Source organism: Macrotis lagotis, chromosome X, assembly GCF_037893015.1.
Source record: "Macrotis lagotis isolate mMagLag1 chromosome X, bilby.v1.9.chrom.fasta, whole genome shotgun sequence".
NCBI classification, from domain to species: Eukaryota; Metazoa; Chordata; class Mammalia; order Peramelemorphia; family Peramelidae; genus Macrotis; species Macrotis lagotis.
The window spans coordinates 592,682,655-592,705,611 of record NC_133666.1 but is presented as its reverse complement, the minus strand read 5'-3'; the positions used below and the strand labels follow the sequence as shown (position 1 = coordinate 592,705,611).

The window sequence follows — 22,957 nt, the reverse complement described above, 5'->3', positions numbered from 1 at the left end:
GCCTGGCCTATTTTAACTAGTTTGTCTAGTATGATAGTGTCTGGAAACATGCACAAACTATGTGGTTTATGTTTTGGCATCCATTATAATCTAAATGTTTATAGACTTCAAATGTTTCTTTCATTATTTGACTAAATACTAAGATCAAACGAAATACTAATTTTCAGGAACTTTTTTTTCTACCCAAGAATATGGGGTAGCTGTATCTGTATCTGTTAAGAAAAAAAAACATATATAGAAGCATACCCAATTGCAAAAAGTTAGGTGAACCCTGTCCAGGAACAGAGAACTAGCCCTGGTCAATTGAAAATTAAGGGAACCATCAATCTAGCAGTGAAGGAGAACTATTAGTAATATAAACATCACTCTATCTCTGATCTGATCATCAGAGTAGACAACAAACCCATAATGCACTGAGAAGAATGTTGGAAATCAGAAGATCTGGGCCCCAAATATTGACTTCACACCTTAGTATCTGTGTGCCCATGGGTAAGTTACCTAAACTCTCCAGGTCTTGTTTTTTTCTTATGTAAAATAAAGTAAAATAAAGAGATAAGACTCCAATGCCCTATTCATCTCTAAATCCCACTTAAGAAATATATTGATTGGAAAAGATGCTGCTTCTGAGAATTTCAAGAGATAAAAAGAGATAGAACCATGAAATTTCAGAATAAGAAATCTGAAATCACTTAGGAGAAGCTCATCAGTTTATAGATAAGGGAATTGTCACTTACCTTAAGACAATTAATGGTAAATCAAGAAAGACTTTCAAGTCTTCTGCAGCAACCCCAACCTCCCCTCTATTAATATCCATTGTACCAATTATAAAGTTCCTCACTTATCAAACAATCTTACACTTTAGAAAGAAGCATATTCAGCAGAGCAAGTATCCAAATAGTTCTTTGCATTTGGGTAGAAATTTGGGCATTTGTGGAGTGGTACTTGCCTCCAAATAGTCAGGTTTTCCCATAAGTTCTGTAATATATGCACCAAAATATAATGCTAGTCAATAATGGGTATCTTCTAGCAAAAGCCATCAAAAAACCACTTCTTTCCATTTTGGGGAGCAGTGGCGAAGTTGGTTTAAACAACTAGCCCAGGATCACACATTTACTAAGTGTCAAGTGGTTGAGGCTAAATTTGAATTTGGGTTCTCCTGACTCCATGATCAGTGCTCTATTCACTATGTCACCTAGGTACACCCAAAGAAACATCTTTTTCTTTTGGCAAGGCAATAGCAATGACTTGCCCAAGGTCACACAGATAAATAATCATTAAGCTTCTGAAGTCACATTTGAACTCAGTCTTCCTGACTCTAGGGCTAGTATCCTATCTACTGCGTCACCTAGTTGCCCCTCAAAGAAGCATTTCTTATAAAAAAATTCCATATAAAAATGGATTTATAGCTACCCCTACAACAATAATAGAGGGGAGAGAGAAATAATATGATCTGTATCCTCAAATTTAGAGTGTATGAAAGAAGTAGTGAGTTGAATGGAGACAGCCCTCTACCTAAGTTCAAATCCCATTCTCAAACCTACTTCATATGCAACCTTGTTCAAGTGACTTAAAATATCTTCCTAAGTCTGACTATCCATGAAATGGAAATAATGTTATAAGGAAAGTATTATATAAGCCATATAAAACATACGAACATAAGCTATTATGAAGACTTACATACAATAACTAGAAACTAAATTCTAAGAGCATAAATATCCATAGGTCTAGTAATTAGCATGGTGTCTGGTACATATAAATAGTAAGAGCTTAATAAATACTTATTGAAAGACTAATTGAATCTTTCCCAGGTCCCAGAAAATAAAGTTATGTAGGCCAAGCAAAGAATTTGCATATAACTGATCTTAACATAGGTATTTATACAGACATTTCCACATATAAAAGGGTCTGTTATAAATGAGAAAATTTAGAGTGAAGAACAGTATCAAAAGATCATAAATGTAGTTTTGTAAGGGACCTTAGATGCCATTTAGCTCAATGATCAACCTCATTAAAAGGAAAACAAAACTGAGGACCAGAAAGATAATGAGGCTTAAAAGGGTCACATGACTCTTAAGAGTCCAAGGAAGATCTTGGATCCAAGTTTTCCTGACTCCAGGTCCAGTCTTCTATTCACAGCTCTATACTATCTCAGAATCAAAAGAAATCTCTGAGGGAAAGTTTTTGTGTGAATTTCTTATGTGAAATATTCTCAAAGGAGGAGGGGAGAATTCAGTTTCTGACACTTGAACCTGGAGGGTAATTCACTTCCCCACTGCTTTTATCTAGTGAAATAACCCCTCCACTACTTCTTGCAGTGACAAAGATGGGGACATTCTAGTTTATTGCTAGTAGGTTTCTGGTTAACCAATAACTGTAATAGTTTACTACCATTTATAAAGCATTTTCAGATACATTCTTTTCTGTGATCCCTACAATAGCCTTCTAAGGTAGGTGGAAGATATATTAGTGTCCCACTTTTAAGATGAAAAAACTAAAGCCTGAAAAAGTTTGAGCTGGGGCTCCGAATTAATCTTGTGATTCCACTTCCAAAGTCTTGCCCAATATATCCTGGAAATGGATTATAAACCCTTGATTGAGTGTCTGCACTGGAGATGAGGATTAGTTATCAGTTAGATGATGGGTCATTTTTAAATACAGGTAGCTGATACTTCAATAACAAGGCAATCCCTGGGCCCTTTCTGTCAGATACCCCCTTATGCCAGTCTCTAAAATGAATGTCAGCAGGTAGGCTGTAACATTAATGATTTTCACTGACAGTTTTTAGAAGTGCTGGTAGTAACTAATATCTTTCTCAAGGAGTTGCTCTAATTGTTTCAATCTCCTCCAAAGTGGGACCTTACCTCCAAGTGTCAATTCTGCCTGGGAGATAAACATAGTAAGTCTTCAGTGATTCAACAGAGTAAGTCAGAGGGGTATACTGGTTAATCAAATACTCTAATTAATAGAGATTTAAAATACATCAATAAATATTTTTTTCTGAGAGATATTTAAAAGTATAAAACTCTGAATATTACAACTATCCCTCTAAAAAATATATACTGAAAACTACCTGCCCCCCAAAATGACTACTCCTTAGTTGAAACCCAAGATGAATAGGGAAAAAGTAAGAAAACACCTAGATGCCCTTGAGAAGTTCAAATCATGTGGTCCGTATGTACTGTAATCTCCGGGTAATGAAAGAAGTAGCAGGTGTGATGGTGTAGATTCTTTCAGTGGTTTTTGAAAAATTGTAGAGGGCAGTAGCAATGGCACATTATTGGAAAAAGGAAAATGATCCACTTCTCCCAAACTCTCAAAATAGATAAGATATATTCTTCAAACTATGAACCAATGATCTTTAATTCTGAAAAAAATTCTAGAATACATTATTAAAAGAATAGCTAGTGAATGTCTAGAAAAGCAAGCAATAATTGCAAAGAACTAAGATAGTTTATCAAGAAAGGCTCATGACACTAATTTATTTTCCTTTGTTGAAAGGGATTATTAACTAATAGATGAAAGTAATTCTGTAGATAAGATTTACTTAGATGTTAGTAATAGACAAAGTCCCTTGTGCTCTTCTTGAAGACAAGATGATAAAATGTGGGATAAAGTTGCAAAGTTAGATACATTTGGAACAGACCAAAAGGTTGGATCCATAGAATAGTCCTGAAAGATTTCAATATGAACCCAGAATGAAGATATTAGGCAAATAGGCCAAGAATCTGTGCTTGACCATGCCCCATTTAACAATGTTCCTGGTGATTTAGGTAAGCATGCTTAGATATCATACTTCAGATTCATTTATGACATAGGTCCTGGAGGGATAGTTATGTGATATGTTTTGGATGCCTTAAAGTCAACTAGTCAAGATTAGAGTTAGGGGAAATAAAGGCTAGGTAATCTGGGAGCCTCGAGAAAATAGTGAGTCCCAGGAGGAACTCACCTGTGGCAGAAGAAGGCCAACTTGGTGAAAAGATATTCCAGAATAAAAGGTCTACAAGGGTAGCTGAAAGTTATAGGGCAAGGAGACCAGAGGCACTAAGGAAGTTCCAAAATGAGATAGTAGTGGAGAGATGACTTTGAGGTTGGTATAGCAGGATCAAATCCTATAAGGTTTCTTTCTGGAAGCTCCCTATATTAATAGACTCCAAGGCCTCTATCCCTAAAGAGAATAACTATTATGTTTCCCATATGTTCATCCAGGGCTATCGCCATTCATCCTGATTCATATCTGGCCCCTGGATCCAGATGGCTCTGGAGGAGAAAATGAAGTTGATGATTTAGCATAATACCCCTTCACTCAAATTCAGTTCATGTGCTTGTCCCAACATCACCTCCCTGATGTCATGGTCTTCTTCAAGGTCAAATAGAGTCACATGTTCATCACAATAACCTTGTGAGATAGCCAATATAATTTTTATTTCCATAATTTTACAAATAAGGAAATAAATCCATCTTTCTAAGCAACTTTTCCCTTTAGTTCAATTAGTCTTCTGATTTTAAATCCATTCCTTTCCTATTACAACATGTTGCAGGAAATGGGATTCAGGGACGAATCTAAGAGACCTAGAAAACGATTTCTTCTTTCACTACTCCAAGCTTTGATCTTCATCTTTCAGATAGTCCAGTCTTTATCTGCGCACACAGTGCTGCTGGCTTAGTCTCCCCTTGATGATGCAAATTCCATAATGAGGATAAGTAGGGAGGGCTTGTCTAAGTGTCCTGACCAATCTGTGAAGACTTCAGATTCTTAAAGACAGTAACTGATGTCCTTGTGGCTTGGTTTGTTCAAATATTTTTGTGTTAGGACAAGCAAAAAGGAAGCTGAAAGTCTATTCTATCAAACTGTCAAACCTGATCAGACACCCCCAGAGGGACTGAAAAGTCTATGATGGTGAGATTTTAGACCTTGCAGTTGCTTTGATATCCCAATGGTAATTTGCAGACATCTACATGCCAGACAAGGTCACAGCAGTACAGGTGGCAGAAGTCCATGAGAACACACACACACACACACACACACACACACACACACACACACACACACACACAAACATTCATTCTCTCTGTGTCTCTCTGTGTCTGTCTGGCTCTCTGGCTCTCCTGTCTCTCTCTCTATCCCCCTCTGTGTGTGTGTGTATGTCTCCCTGTCTCTCTGTCTGACTCTGTCTCTCTCTGTCCCTGTCTCTGTCTCTCTCTCTCTCTCCTCTGTGTGTCTGTGTGTCTGTGTGTGTGTGTGTCTGTCTGTCTGTCTGTCTGTCTGTCTCTCTCTCTCTCTCTCTCTCTCTCTCTCTCTCTCTCTCTCTCTCCCTCCCTCCATCTGTTCCTCCCTCCATTACAGCTATTCCTACTTTTCCGACTTGGCCCACAAAGTGAAGATCGCTAGGGTGGAATGTAAAATTCCAATCTTCCCTCCCACTCTGAACACCTTCAACCTTCTTCCTTCTCTTTGGGTCGCTTGTTTGTGTCCTACCCATGTGTACTTTGGCATGTATCCTCCTTGTTTACAAATCCTGCCTTAGGGAATACTGGGCTTCACACAATCCAGGACTCACAGAAGCTGTCTGGGGACATAGTGTAAAAGACGGATTATCATACAGCAAGGCACCAACCATGCCACTTTAAATTTTTTAAATGGCACTCAAAGTTGGAAAAGCACCCCTGAGCAGCCCTGGCATTTTATGGGAGGGAGGATTTCACCAAAGGGGCCCTCTTCTCATTATTTTTCTTCCCTATCAGGTACTGAGAAAAACAGTAGGATGCCAGTATTGTATTTGTCACATAGTTGCTCTGTGGCCTTAGGCAAGTTAAGCAATATACATGGGCCCCAGTCTCCTTATTAGTTAAAAGTATATTACCAGTAGTCCTTACCAAGTGTTGCTGTGAGGACCAAATGAGATACAGAACTAAACAGCTCTTTGAGAACTGAATGGTTTTACACAAATAAAAATAAGGTACTTATACTTCTTGTCATCCTCATTGATCAAGGATGTCTTAGCATTTGTTATGGTCAAAAAATCAAAATTTTCACCTTGTCACCAAGCTCTGTGACTACGTTTCCCCACACTGGTCCTTGCTCCTTGGATGATAGACACAGTTTTTGATATAGGAGTTTTTCCAGCTAGGTAAGTCCTATCAGATCTATAAAATAAGGATGACAAAGTATGCTATACACTTCCTGACAAAGAGATGATGAACTCAAGATGCAGAATTAGTCACCTATTTTCAGGTATAGCCAATGAAACAATGTGTTTTGCTTGAGTATCTATCTACTTTTGTTGAGAGCTGATTTCTTTTTTTTCTATTTGGGAGAAGAGTAGTAAAAAGGCAAGTGGAAAATAGGTCAGCAAAATAAAAAAAAAAGAAAAGAAAAAAAGATTTCAATTGAAGCATACTTTTTATTAAAATGCAGAGAAGAGGACAGCCATAAAGAACAGACAAGCAGAGCAGCATTGAAAGCTATAAGTTTAATCATATACTTTAAAATGAAAATGTCATAGAGATTCGTAATTTCATATTCAATTCTCTTTCTCTGTTCACATATATATATATGGTTCTTGCTATGTTAAAATAGAAACATTTTTTCAAAAGAGAATCAAGAACAATTCCATACCATCAGCAAACATCAAAGCAGACCTTTAATGAAAAATTAGCATCATTATTATCATAGGTGAAAGTCTTTCTGAAATGTTTGCTTTTAGAAATAATAGTACCAATAATGCTTAGGTTTTCAAATCACTTTACATGTTATTTCATTTGATCTTCACAACAATTCTTTGAGGTAGGTGCTATTACTATTACTATCTTGCAGATGAGGAACTGAAGCAGAAAGAGGTTAAATGACTTTCCCAAAATCACATAGCTAACTAAGTATTTGAGGCAGAATTCTAAGTTGAGTATATCTAACTCTGAAGTCACACATTCTATCCACCTCATTCTTTAGCTATTAAATCTCTAGTTCAGGGATACATAAAATTAAATTTGTATTACTAATCAAAGGAAAAGCATATTTAAAAAATAAACATGGGACAAAGAGAGCCTCAAAGAAGCTGAATGTGGATCTCTTGTAAAGGAGCTCTTTGTCACTGTCACAATCAGACCCCTCTTAGCCCTCATATCCTCTTTGATAATTCCCTAATGTTACTTAAGAACCATAGACCATAGTGGAACAAGGGTTTCCAGGACTGAGAGAGACAGGTAATAAGATGGAACCCACAGTTTTTTGAGGTCAGAATAGACAGAAGCAAAGTCAGGAGGGCAAGACAGGGATCAAAGAACCAGTGGTGTCAAACCCTCAAGATGGCACTACAGACAGATAAGAAATAGAGAGTCCCAGATTTAGAACTGGAAGGGATTTTCAAAACCATGAAATCCAATTTTTTTGTTTTTACAAATGAGGAAATCTGGGTCACAAAGCAAATAAGCAGTAGGATTTGATTTGACTGAATATTTTTGACTCTAGCCAGGTCCAGTGCCTTAAACATTATACAACTCTGCTTCTTATATGAAGCATCAACAATTGGAATACTCTTGGACTATAAAGTAAACCTTACACTTTGAAGAAGTTCTAGCCTGTCCAGGGTCTTATTACATACTTCCTATCAGAAAAGTCAACCATTTGACTATAGGAATCTTGAGCAAACAACAAACATTTTTTAAGTTTCCTCTATGCACAAGGTACTGTACTACCTGATGCAAATTCAAAATTAAGCCTCCTTTTATATATCTTAAAAGAAGATCCCAATCTCACCAGTATCAGGAAAATTTTAATGCAAAATGGTTTCAAAGTTCATGAATGCAAGTTACAATTCTTCTACTATTTACATGTCCTTGTGCAATATACCAAAACTGTCTTAGACTCAATTTTTGTATTTCTATAATAAGACTCTGGAGTTCATTTATTCATTTATTTCCATGAGGGCACTCTGTGAGTTGCTCTCTTGGACTTCCTTCCCATAAAGAAGTGGGAGCTTTTTTCTGTCCCTTTTTCCAAAAGTAATTGTGCCTGTTCACAGACAAATGTACTGTCAGGTGAACCTGTGCCTGGATCTCAATCCCCTATAGTCTTATCCTGCCCTATGTTTCTTTTCCTGAACCCATGTGATCAAACTATATTCATGAAAGGTAGTAGAACTGACTGGCAACAGGAGCTTTCTACAACTATATATTCTTTTCAAAAAAGACAGTCACTGTTAGAAGTTGGACCCAAGATATACATTGCCTTATGATAAAATATGGACCTTTAGGGAGTTGTTAGCTAGTGCAAAACCAAGATGAAGGTCAAATATCTGTTCTTCAGATTCACTAAATGTTGCAAGTTTTAATATTTTTAAGTATTAATTTCCCATAGAGCATGATACAGCCCCACAAAGAGAACGTAGCTGTAATGCATTGGGTTTGTTTGAGTTTTTTTTAAGTGCACACCAAATTTATTCAGATGTAAGTGACGCATGGGGAGGAAGTATGGCGGTGATTTGACCATTGCCTCATCCATGTGTGCGGTGTGGTAGGGCCAGTATTACCTGACTCTGGAGTCTAGAGACTCCTATGTGCCAGGGCTTACGGGCATGTTGATTCCATAGTCTTTCTGTAACCTCGAGAAGACAGATATCAGGCTTGCCTTCTGGTACTACCTTTGGAAAATCAAGAAGCATGATTAAGGATGTGGAGCACAGACCTGGAGAGTCTTTCCCCCAGGCCGAAAGCCACTTGTTAAATGAGCAAGAAGTCAGCTGGGAAGATGGAGATGAAGAGATAGCCCTTGAAAGTTTCCGGCTTTTGCAGATTGATACTGAGTTTGAGAGTGGAAGAGCCTTGCCTGGGGATGGAGAGATGCTGTGCTCAGTGGGTGCCAGATAAAAATGTCTTGCGGAAACAGAAGCACTGGGAAAAGATAGTTGCCGCAAAGAAGAGCAAAAGAAAAGAAGAAAGAGAAAGAAGAAAAGCACAATGTACAGAAAATGCAGGTGTGAGCCCTCGGCAGAGCAAACGGGTTTTGAAAGCCATTATGAAAGAGAGGCTTTTGGCAGCCAAAAGTTCAGGACCCAAACTTTGTATAGATTTGAGTATGACCCATCGAATGACTAAGAAGGAATTGAGCCGACTGGCTGACCAGATCCGAAGGTTATATGGTTCAAATAAAAAAGCCAAGCAGCCATTCTGAATCTGCCTCACTGGATTCACCACTAGTAGTCCTTTATATGAAGAGTGTTTAAGGATGAATGATGGATTCTCTAACTATCTTATCGATACAACAGAAGAAGACTGTCTTAATTTATTTCCTCTGGAAAGCCTTGTGTACCTAACTCCTGATTCAGAACAGGTCCTTGAAGATGTTGATCTTGATAAGGTTTATATCATTGGTGGACTTGTGGATGAAAGCATTCAAAAGAAGCTGACATATCAGAAGGCTCAAGATAACTCAACCCAGACTGCCCTCCTGCCAATCCAGGAATACATGGTTAAAAATGCCAATGCCAAGAACTACCATTCAGAGATCCTGTGTTTGATATCCTGTCAACATATGTGGAGACTCAAAATTGGCCTGAAGCACTGAAAACAGGAGTTTCTCTTGAAAAAGGTTATGTTATTCCAAATACAGTAGAATGAGAGATGGTATATCTTTTATGAAATGATGTCAGAGATGTTTTTTTCTCCTCTAGTAATGACTGGAAAGGAGTTATACTAAAGCAGCTCCGTCATTATTAAAGGCTATCTGAATTGTTTTACAGTTAAAGGTGAGTTGTTTTCCTTCTAAAGTATCTTATACTTCAGATATTGAAGGCAGGGATTTTTCTGTTTTGCATATATATATATATATATATATATATATATATATATATCTTCAAGGCTTAACACAGTCCCTTGGACATTAATTTCAAATTCATCATCATCCAGAGAAAGAAATGATGGAAGCTGAATGCAGATTTGAAGCAGTCTATTTTTTTATGTTTTTCCCCACTTTTGTTCTGTTTCTTCTTTCTCAATGTGATTAATATGTTTTACATGATTGTACATATTTGACTTAGGGAGAAAGGAGGAAAGGAGAAAATTTAGAACTTAAAATTTTAGGGAAAAAATGAATGGCTTTTTTTAATGTTTTTATGTTTGTTTGTTTGTTTTGCAAGGCAAATGGGGTTGAGTGGCTTGCCCAAGGCCACACAGCTGGGTAATTGTTGAGTGTCTGAGGCCGGGTTTGAACCCGGGTACTCCTGACTCCAGGGCCAGTGTTTTGTCCACTGTGCCACCTAGCAGCCCCAAAAAAATGAATGTTAGAAAATGTCTTTATATGTAATTCTAAAAATACCATTAAATTAAAAAATAAATACTTATCAAATTAAAAAATATATTAAAAAATAATTTTTTCAGATGTATACAAAAATTATTTACAGAAGTTCTATGATGCTTCTATATCATAAACGAAGACCCTTTTATCAAAAGGGATTATAATTAGGATTATGTTAATTTCAAAAGGATTGAATACCTTTGAGAGTCCAGATTGGGGGGCATAAAAAGTCAGACACAACTAAAACAACTCAATAACATCCAATTCTAACCAAATTCTATAGTCCCATGAATATGCCCTACAGGAAATCAGAGAGAGAAACCCAGACTCCTTGTTCCCTGGAAAAGTATATAAATGAAGATTCATTCTTAATGATCTAGCAGCATCCAACAGGAGTGTCCATTGAGTCAACTATTTTTTCAGGCTAAGAAGTTGGCCTGAGCCAACAAATTGCTTTCCAATGAAACTCTCATGTCTAAAATAAGTATAATTCCCATATATAAAGTACCTTTCTCACATTAGCCTCATGAGGTAGGCAGTGAATATGAGGCCTACTCCCATTTTACAGATAATTAAATTGAGACTCAAAGATATTAAGTAACTTGCCCATAGTCAAGCAGATAGTGAGTGATTGGATCATGACTCTAGTCCAGGGCTTCTGAAGCTATTCACTAAGGATGCATCTGTCTTGCTCCTCTTGAGATAATCAACTACCTACAATCCTATAGCAAGTAATAATGACTGCCAGGAAAGTCAAGGAGAGTATTGATTTCTTTCATTTTACAACTCAAGGACCACCTGGGGGAAGAGTAGAAGTGAAGGGTCTCCATCTCAGAAGCAACTCTGTGGCTGCCTGTCCCTCAAAGAAAACTGATTAAGGGGCTGGTACAGGGAACCCACCATTCATCATCAGGCCACAAGTGCTTATGAATTGGTCTCCACATAGCCTGGTTTATTTAGACAGTGTACCCATTGCCATAAGTGTGAACAGGGCCTTTCATCTCCCACATACTCCAGTGGCTGTGCCAAACTTGGAATGTTTTAATGGAAAGCCTGTGATAAAGTGTTGCAAACAGCTGGCTCTTCAGAGTATTCTTTGCTGGACAGCGGCAACACACAGTTCTATCTGAGGAAGGGAAAGGCATATACAGAACCCCTGCCATGTTGTATCCCTGAGTCAGATAAAGATTCCTCTCTAAAAGGATCTATAGGGATGTCACAGAGGGAGGTAGAAAAGAAGTTGCCTGAGGAATAGTTCCTGTTTGAGCTAAATTTCTCAGGCTCTTGGGGAATTCTCCAGACATTCCTGAGTCACAGAATGGGCATAAGAGTCACCCATACACATGCACACAGTGTCCTCTTTCCTCCTGAGCTGTATTGATGTGGATCACTGAACAAACAAATGGGAAAGACATCCCTACAAGTGTGGTTTGCCTATGGCACATTGAGGTAACCCAGGGCCATGTGCACTGTGCATTCATAGTTCAGAGCATGTCTGATCTTAAGGAAAATTAGAGAGCATTAATAACAGCATCTTGAAATCTTGCCATTGGAACAGAACTCAGAGGTCATCTAGTATAAGCTGAAGCATGTGTGAGATACACAGCTCTAGGGACAAGAGTTATCCTGGGTCCAGGTGGACTGGATTCAGTCCTGGGAGAGTCTGTTCCCACACTCACCCCCAAAGAAAGGAGTCAGGCTCTTTTTCAAATTCTCTGACCAATCCTATCCCAGGGTTGAACTCAATTCTAGCATATTCCCAAAAGCACTTAATAGTATCTCTATAGAAAAAAATACTCAATGTATCAAATAGCAACTATCAGATATAGAACAGTTATTTCTTTCAACACAAGAGAAACTCTTAAAATACAAAATATTGGTAAAGTAGATTGATGAATAGTTACTATATGAAATACTAAATCAACAAATAAGAATATATATGTTCCAGATGTACTAGGCATCAAGGAAACAAAGAAAGTCAAAATAATTCTTGCCTTCAAGGAACATCTGTTCCAAAGAAGGAGATAACATGCAACAAACTAGATACATCAAAAATATATACGAAGTAGATGGAAGATAATAGATGAGGGTGACCAGCTTGGGGACCAGGAAAGACCTCTTGCAGAAAGTAGAATTTAAGCATAATCTTGAAGGAAGCCAGGGTAACTTAGAGGCTGAGGTGAGGGGGCAAAGCATACCAGAAATGAGACACAGTTAGTGCAAAGGTACCAAGATGAGAGATGGGGCATCATATTCGGGAAATTGCAAGTAGGTCAATGTGGTTGGGTCATAGAGTACATAGAGGGGACTAAACTGTGGGATGATAGAAAGGGAACCAGGTTATGAAGATCTTTAAATGTCAAACAGAAAATTTTATTTTATATCCTTGACTTATTTCATTCCCATCCATTAGTAACTCCTGATTTTCTCTTTAGATTAGAAATTTTTTTTTAATTACTAGGACTTGTTATCACTGATAAGGACACAGAGACAATTTTACTTAATACAACAAGCAGTATAAGATCAAGGAAATAATATCAGAAAATATTCCCAACAACCATGGCCCAAATAAGTCACTGCATCTTTTTCCAATCTTCCAGAGATAGAATTCCAACCCATTCCAAATTCTTTACCTGGCCCCAGGCCCAGGGTCAATCTAGAGGAACAGGAAACATATAATAACTCATACTAACAACTAGAGACATCAGGGGAAAAAAGAAAGACAAATGTGATATGTAGTGCCAGAGTTGTGCTTTGAAGGAATTTTATAAAGCAGAGGGAAGGGCAGAGTGTGTTAAAGACATGGGAGTCACTGGGCAAAAGTACAGAAGTGGGAAATGGAATGTAGCATTTTGGAGAATAACTAGCAGACTGGTTTGGCTGGGACAGAGGGCTTGAAATGAGGAGATATAAAGTAAGGTTAGAAAAATTTAAAGACTCTCAGAAGTATTTGCACTGAAACTTTCTTCTTCATGATGGAGCAAAGGTCTGATCAACCAATCAAGTATTTATTAGTTGCCTGCATCATGCCAATACTTTGATGGGGGTACATGCAAAAAGAAAATGAAACAATCCCCTATTTGCAAAGACTTTACATTCTAATGAAATAAAACAAGTACATACATCGATATATATACAGTATTAATATAAAGCTCATAGATAACAAATAAATATATAGGGAACAGTTAAATATAAGAGAGAGTGGGAGAGAGGGCACTCATAGGATATTAGAGGGAGGGATCAGAAAAGGTAAAGAATGGAGGAATAACATGCCAGATCCTTGGGATATTTGGTACAAGATTCCAGAGACAAAATAGACCATCAAATCTGAGGAACAGAGGAAAAGACTAGTTTGGTTGGTTTGGCAGAGTTTAGGAAGAAAAGTAATGCTCTTTAAGGCTCGAAAGATAGATTAGGGAAAGATTGTGTAGGACTTTAAAAGACAAAAAAAGAGTTCATGTTTCATCCTATAAACAATAGGAAGCCATTGGAGTTGTGGGAGCAAAAGTCACATGATCAAATCCACACTTAAGAAAAATTACTTTGAGAGTGGATGGACTAGAGTGGGGAGACACCTGAGACAGAGTAACTAATTAGGAGATAATTGTAATAATCTATGTGAGAGGAAATGAGAGCCAGCTTTGAGAGGAGATGCAATGAAGATTAAAATGGCAAGATTTGGTAGCTGATTGAGTATATGCAGCTAAGGGGAGGAATCCAGGAGAATACTGAGTGAGATTACAAACTTGGGAGAATGAAAGGATGCTTGGTACCTTTAATAAGAATAGGGATATTTGGAAGAGGGAGATTTTGGAGTGATGGATAAATGAGTCCTATTTTGGAAATGCAGGTGACACTGACCACTGGAGGAGGTCAACCAGAAGTTCACAATTTCAAGAATCAACAAAGACATGGAAGATTTCTTACTTTATTAAAGATAAGGGGAAATCTTCCTGAGTCCTCTAAAAAGCAATCACAGCAGGTAGGCCCTCACCTCTTTTACCTATATAAAACTAGGCTTTTCTGTGTGCACCTGGCCCACGTTTTTCAATCTAAAGCCTGTCACTCAGACAGTTAATGCTCCCATGCTGGGTCATCTACTGAAGGATATACCCTTCCTGGGACAATACTTTATGAACCTCTAGAGATTTTCTTTCCTCTCAAAACTTATTCATCCTGTTTTCCCTTCTTCCTGGGCCTTGCACTTTGCTAAGTGACACCTGGCTACTCTGGCAATCTAATTTACACTAATGCATTAATGAGTGCTAACACAGGTTGATACATTACCATTTTGTGAGTATGAAAACTAGGGATAGACAGACATGTGGCTATTCACACTGAAACAGTGATTCATCAGATGATGGGAAGGTCCAGACAGATTCAATGATTCACAGACAAGCTTTGCAAGCATCACATTCAAGTCCGCTTTCTATGCTTCCAGATTAATATTTAAAGTATTAGGAGACTAAAAGGGTGGAGATGGAGAGACAGGACTCAGAATGGAAAAGTTGCCTGCAGGACCAGAACAAGATTTGAGTCAGAGAGAGTGAGAAATCAGGAAGGATAAGGGGGAAGTTCTAGGAACAGCTGGTCAGTTGAATGAATGCCTGAACCTTCTTCCATCCTAGGAAGGACTTAGGAGGAACCTGATGTCTCAGGGCAAATTATTCTAAAAATTCAGTCCCAACAAGAAGTATAAGTGCCACAGTTCTCCTACGTTGCAAGAGTCCCAAGATATCTCTATGATCTAACCCTCTTTATTTCCCCCCCATCAAAAAAATAGAATTAAAAATTTCTAAATCCAGGGTTCTCAAAGCTTAGCCTATGAAAAAACTTGATTTAATTCTCCACACAATGCAGTAAAAAGAGAACCTGCCTGAAAGCCAGGAACATTCTAGTCTCGGGAAAATTACTTCCCTTTTCTGAGATTTTTCCCCCTTACATGTAAACTAAAAGGATTATCATAGCAGAGGGGTCAAACACACAGACCAGGTCACATTGTGGCCTGCAATTCTCCTAGTGTTCCCTAAAATACAATTGGAAAAATTTAATAAAAATATAATAGAATATGGATCACAGTTAATTTTTGGTCCTCTAAGTTGATAAGCAACCATCGGAATGGTTAAGGGTAGTTTAGTAGCCCCTGTTTCTGTTGTGTTAGATGGTCTTCAGAGTTCCTTCTACTTTTTTGTTCTATCTTACACCATAGCATAGTGGACAGAGTGAAGGGTTTGAATCCTGCCTCAAATATTTACTAGTTGTGTTACTTTAGTTTCCTCATATGAAATATGAGAGAGTCAGACAATAAATTTCAAGGTTCCTTCCAATTCTAAATGTGATCCTTTATTCCTATAATCATTTACTAGGATGCCATTTCTGAGTTCAGCCCTGTGCTCTATGCTATAGAGGACACATTAAAAAAAGAAAGAAAGATCTAATCCATTAGTGTACACACAAATACACACACACATATCAGACAACTGTATAATACAAAATAGAGAGCTAGCTTTGTTGTGGCAGAGAAGTGGTCATAAAGACCTAGGTTCAAATCCTGCCTCTGACTCATACTGACTAAATGACCCTGGATAAGTCACTCTACTTTTTAAGATTCCAGGTAATCTCTAGGAATATAAGACAAAAATCAGAAACTTCCTTCCCAGGAATTTCATATACAATTAAATAACACATCTGCAGTTCTTTATAATAATAATGATAACCCCCTCAAAAATCAAACCCATCACCCTTGGTTCAGGGTGGAGGGAGGGAGAAAATGAACAAGGAAATATCAAAGCAAGAGAATTTCAGTCAAAAACCTCTTACAGTGAGGATACCATTAAAGCAATAGGGATATGCAGGCAGGAACCCTGAAATGCTGGAGGATTAGGTTTTGCCAGTAACAAACTGGATTAGCATACCAATCAGTGTGAAATTACTGCTCCTCAAAAAGATGGGCAAGGTATCAAAGAGTTACCCTATCAGAAAGTGTCCTTGAAAAAAATAAAGGAGTCAATGATACTCATATTCCAATATTATAAGATCAGATACAAATCAGAATACCATTATCATATTGACTGGAAATGCTTCACTGATTGCTTCACTTGATGTTTGTTCCTCATTCTGGAAGAAGACAGTGACATCAGAGTGGTGATGCCATGACAAACACATGAATTGAATTGGAGTGATGAGGTGCTGTGCTGAGTCACTAGCCTCACTTTCTCCTCCAGAGCCATCTGGGTCCAGTGGCCAGATGTGAATCAGGACAACTGGAGATGGCCCTGAGTTAAGTGACCTGTCTGAGGAGTCCCAGTTAGTAAGTGAGATTGAATCTGAACTTAGGTCATCCTGACTTCAGGGCCCTCACTCTATCCACTGTATCATCTAGCTGACCCGCTAAATTGGCTCAACCAGAAATGTACATCAACTAGAGATACAAACATTTTCACTATGTGCCAGTGCTATTTCATAACAAATTTGGAAAGAGATCTTACCAGTTAAAAGCAAAAGGTGGATAATATGTTTTTTATGGTTCCCTAACCCAGAGACACATGTCAGTGTATTGCTCACCAATGTTAGGTACTCATAAGAAACAACTTTTTCCCTAAACCTCCTGGATTAAATTAAATTAGAGCTCTAGTGGAAATGGACATTTAATTTTTGAGGACTAAAACCACTTTCTCTGTTTAGAAGGTAAGATTTGCTCAAAGCTTTTAATAAGCAGTTGTCCAACTGGTGAATACCACTTTCTCTGAGGCATTTTCCACCCTCTTTAATGAATCAAGTGTCTTATATACAGCAGCAAACAGGAAAAGAAAACATAACAGGATATCTGTTAGTTTCAGACTTTTCCACAATGTCCAAAATGAGACATCCTGCTATAAAATACAAACTGTTATTGGGTGAAGGGCAGGAACTAAAGAATTACCTAAGGGTCACTTCAATTAGACTGTCTTTAACAGCTGGACATCTTCCGGGACATGGGGATGTACACTTTGCAGTACTAAAGGAAAAGGGAGGAGGGGAAATGGAGAGCAAGGATACTTAGATTTGTGTTTCCCCACTATAAATTACAGGAAAAAGGATGTTTTTAAATGGAAGTAACAAAACTGGCTTCTGCAACATCTATGTGGTCCCAAGAAGTCCAATAAAATGAAAAGTCAAGTTGAATCAAATGAGAAATGGAATGTGCCTCATTAATATAAAGAGCAACCGAATTACATCAAGGGAAGTGAAACTGTAAAAGTAAAATTGAAAAGTATTAGGACCAGATATGATCCATAATTACTGTACCAAATGAACCAAAGTGGCACATGAAACACCAGCAAAACATTTTACCATCTTCCCCTCAGACATAACCTGATCCCATCTTTCAAAGCAAAAAATATAACTTATCTGCTACCAAATGTCAAAAATGCAAATAATCACTCCAAATTTAGGACCATTATGTGATAATTGTGACATGCAGTTTTTTATAATTCTTAAAAAATCAATTAAAAACATGTCAAAAATACTATATTGATTGGATAAGGTTAAAAGGGGGGACAATTATGTGTTAAATGTGATCAGTCATCCTGATTCATAACTGGCCACTGGACCAAGTGGTTCTGAAGGAGAAAGTGAAGGTGGTGACTTAGCACAGTACCCCTCATTCCAATCTAATTCATGTGCTTGTCATTGCATCACTTCCCTGATGTGACAGTCTCCTTTGAGGACAAAAGACAAACATCATCAAATATGATAACAGTTTATATAATTGCTAAAAATCAATTAAAAAACATATGAGTTTTTACCTGGGTAAGATAAAAAAGGGGACTTCTGCCAAGAAGTCCCAGCATGTATAAAGAACAATTTATTATTTCAATAGTTATTGAAAAAGTCGCCTGAAAGCACCATAACATTTACTTTGTCTTTATTGATTATCACAATCAATTTTGTGGCTCATTTTTATATTCATGGCTTATTCATGATCTGAAAATATATAAGAGATCTAAATATAATGAGAATGCTAGAACACCACTCTCTATTTAAAATGCACTGCCAAAAGAATGTCATAAACTATTCATAAAAATTAAAAAATGGAATTTTCAGGGAGAAAGTTTAAGCCCACATATTTCTACCCTACCTAACTTAAAATTGATTATCATGTTTTTTAAAACAGAATTAAGTATGACTTCCAAGTCAAAGAGGCAGTCAAATCAAAACATCTTATTGATCACTTGATATGATACAGGGAATGGATAAAGTTCTGGGTTCAAATTCAGTCTCAAATAATTACTAGTTCTGTGACCCTGAGCAAGTCACTTAATCCTTCTTCCCTCAGTTTCCTCCACCATTTAATGAGGATAGTGATAAAGTCTACCTTCCAGGGCCACTTTGAGGACAAGTGATAAATTTGTAAGCACTTAACACAATGGTTGGCATATATTAGGAGCCTAATAAATGCTTACTCTCTTCTTTCATCAAGTCACTTGACTTTGCCAAAAACACATTGAAGAACTTCTGCCTCTACTGGAATCTTTCTCCAACAATATTAAAATGTTACTTGGATGCTATCAATAAAAAAAATTCTTAAGATTCACCACAAAAAAAGATGAATACCAAAGGCTTCTAGTTTGTGTATAGAGGTCAAACTCAACCAGTAAGTGAAGATATGAATGGATTAAGACCTTGGTATCCTCTGGGCAAAATCCATTGAGCAAAAACCATTAAGGAGAAAGTAGTGACTGAATGTATTATTTAGTATCATCCTGAAATCAAAGATCAATGGGAATAATATATTTAAATTAATAACTATGAATTACTTCATTGTATATTCAGGCCTGTACAATAGACCAAAAGAGATTTGGAAAATATTCCAACTGAAACCCATATAATATTAACATAGGTTTTATTAGATGACTCTGTAGAAAGAGTAACACTTCCTCACTAAAAAGAAGAGAATTGATAAGCAATGTCAGAGAACATAATTAACAAATTAAGACATCAATATAAATACCTTTGGAATGAGCAGACATCACTTCACCAAAGAATAAGAAAGACTGACAACAGGTACAAGTCATTGAATTTGAAAGTGGTTTATCTCTGGATGAAATCTATAAATAACTAAGTCAAAAAAAAGGAGAATCATAAGACCTTTCATGAACATGTACTCAAACAACAATATGTCACCAAATAGGTGAATTCTATGAATTTGTTAGTGGATATGTGACAATTTTCGATGACAGTTCAGGGTCAAGTCATTGCCAAAAGAAATTACCAAAAGATTATTCTTAAAGAACTGAAACTAATTTTAAAAATATAAGCAAGAGAATCATAGAAACTGTGCAAATAACACTAAATGTTATAAAATTTTGATTAAAAAATACTTAGAAAGACATGAACTAATAGCTAGAATTAAAAGCAGTACTATCTATATTTCCATGGACTAATAGACAATTGCAAATTATCCCACAAATATAGAATTAAAAATATCCTTAAGCTCTCTACAAATAAATTTTATTAGAATCAGATCATTTTCTCAGATCAAACTATTGTCCACATTTCCCTAGATAGTCCAATGATTCATAAATACTTAAGCATAACAATTTCAATATCAAATATTTGCCATACTGAGTACCCAAAATCTCCAAACTGTGTGGAATTAAAAGCTTTCAAAACATAAAGATCTATAGTAGTAAAACAAATTAAAATCATGTGGAATCAGGATAAGTTATATTTTATTCCTTTCACCTTGTAAAGCTACTAGAATTATAGATATGTCTTAGAACCAAGGATAAGTTAAAAAACCTTTAACCTCCAAAGGTTGTCCATTTTAGACTTTGAAGCATACTGTTCAAGTGGCTACTTTCTAGCTGTTGGGGATTTCGTGGTGGGGAAGCTAAGCTTCAGGGCCTCATATTTTGACTCATCAAGCAACAGGTCCCCAACTCTATCCCCAAATTCACAATTCAGTCAGGGTGACTAGAGCTTTCCCCAGAGTTTCAGAATTCACAGGAGATGCTGACAGCATTTACAGAAAATCATCAATATGGAAATAATTGAATTTAACATGCAGTTGGCAAGAATAATTATTCAAAAAGGGAAATTGCAAGATGGTGATGGGATGGTATCCATGCCCCAGGTCAGTTCCTCCTTGGCCTGACCCTGCCTCATAGCCTCCTCTAACTCTTTGAACCACTCCACCCCCCAACTGACCTGTTTTTTTTTAAGGCAGTGGGGTTAAGTGGCTTGCCCAAGCCCACACGGCTAGGTAATTATTAAGTGTCTGAGGTTGGATTTGAACCCAGATACTCCTGACTCCAAGGCCGGTGCTCTATTCACTGTGCCACCTAGCTGCCCCATCAACTGACCTGTTTTGTGCCCTTTATCCCAACTACAATTTGTTCCACTTAACCTTAGGTACAAAATTGCTAGTTACAGGTCTGTAGTCTCCAGTTCTCTTACACATGACCTTCTGATCTCCTGCATTTGTGTGATAATGGATATTTCTTGATGAAGACTGGAATAAAAAGGAAAGAAAAGAATAGAGACAATAGAATAACTGTTGGTACTCCCTTCTATCCCTGCTCTCATTGTCATATATTCACAGAATAAGAAAAATACTCAAAGTGGGTGAGTCCTTCTAGCAGAATATTACAACTGAAAGTCAATCAATCAACAAGCATTTATCAAGATCTTTCTATGTTCCAGAGGCAGTTAGGTGCACACACACACACACACACACACACACACACACACATACAAAATGGATAGAGTTCCAGAGTAAGGAAGACTCATCTGCTTGAGTTCCAAGCTAATCTAGGATAGTTAATATTTATGTGATCCTGTTAACCCTATTTGCCTCAGTTTTCTCATCTGTAAAATGAGCTAGAGAAGGAAATGGCAAACCCACCCCAAACGTCATAAAGAATTGGACTCAAGTGAATAACAACATGATGTTCTTGGTACTATGTAAAGTACTAAAGATACAAAGAATGATTAAAAAAAACCATAGTGCCTGCTCTCAAGGAGCTCACATTCTAATAGGAGAGACAACATGCAAAAATAACCAGGTGAGTTATAAGAAATACACATTGTGAATGGCAGGTAATCTCAGAAGGAAAAAACCTCGGGGGCAGAGGGACAAATGAAAAGCTGCTTGTGGATGATGAGATTTGAAATGTGAGAAGCTGGAAAGCTGGAGAACATAGAACATTTGAGCTGGCGGGGACCTTAAAGCTTGAAGAAGCCTAAGAATATAGAGTAAGGATGGTCTGCTCCAGCCCTACTCTCTTACAATGAGAAAATCCTGACTCTGAGACTTGTCCAAGGTCATACAGACAGCTAATGGTCCTGCCGTTCTGTGATGAGGCATTCAATCAACATTTATTAAGTGCCTACTATTTATTAGCCAGGCACAGGCAGACATGTTCAGAGGATTTCATAGCCGTGGAAAGTTTTTGACGGTGGAGCGGAGGAAGGGGGTGGGTAGTTCAAAAAATTCTGAGAGGAAAAAAAAAGTATAATCAAAACTAATTTCCATGCTGCTTCTGACGTTTGCCTTTTTTCCCGGGGTCTACCAACCTCAACCCCTTTGGTAATTGGAGCAAACGAAGCCAAACAGCACACTCAGACTACAGGGCAAATCGAATTAGAGCAGAGGTGAGTGAAGCGCTTCCAGAAAACCATCCTCGCGGGCGAGCCTGGCTCCTGGCTCCCTCCTCCTGGGCCAGCCACTTGAGCCCCCTTATAAAAAGCCCCTCTTTCCCCCTCCAGGTCCCTCCCAAGTGCAGGTTCAGCTCAGGTCTCTGCAGCCGAGGCTCTGATCGCATTACACACCGTATTCTAAATACCAAATCTGAGGACAAAGGGGCACGGGCGAAACCCAATCCTGCTTCCGCAGCTCCGTTGCACCCTGAGCTAAGGTGCGCACACCACCTGCCTGCGGCTCCTGTCCCGCAGCCTCCCCGCCGGGGCAGCGCGGTCGCCGGGCAGCGCGGGCTGGGCTTCCGCGGGCTGCTGTCGGGGGCACCGGGGAGGGGGCGGTGCCGAGGGGCGCCGCGTTCCGGGGGGCTCGCTCCTACTTGGAAGTCCAGAAAGCAGCCAGCGGCGGGGGGGGGGGGGGGGGGGGGACACGCGCGCACACACACACACACACTCATTCACTCACACACACTGACACACACACGGACTCACACTCACACACTCTCACTCACACACACTCTCACTCACATGCACACACACTCACTCACATGCACACACACAGACACACACACACTCTCACTCACACACACTCTCACTCACATGCACACACACACTCTCACTCACAGGCACACACACACACACACTCACACACACACACACTATCACACACACACACAGAAACACTATCACACACACACACACGGACTCACACACACTCATTCACTCACACACACTGACACACACACGGACTCACACACACATACTCTCACTCAAACACACACTCTCACACACTCATACACATACACACTCTCACTCACATACACTCACACACACATACACACTCACACACATTCACTCACAGACACAGTCTCACACACACTCTCACTCACACTCACACACTCACCCTCACTCACACACACACACTCTCACTCACACTCACACACTCACACCCTCACTCACACACACACACTCTCACTCACATGCACACAC

At 38.3% G+C, this 22,957-nt stretch overlaps 1 long non-coding RNA gene and 1 pseudogene across 2 annotated transcripts in view; one reads left to right on the top strand and one right to left on the bottom strand.

Moving 5' to 3' along the window:
• Positions 1-22,957, bottom strand: part of LOC141503172 (uncharacterized) — a 137,792-nt gene that overhangs the window by 49,469 nt on the left and 65,366 nt on the right. The window lies entirely within an intron of this gene.
• LOC141503167 (tRNA methyltransferase 10 homolog B pseudogene) lies at positions 8,632-9,612 on the top strand (annotated as a pseudogene).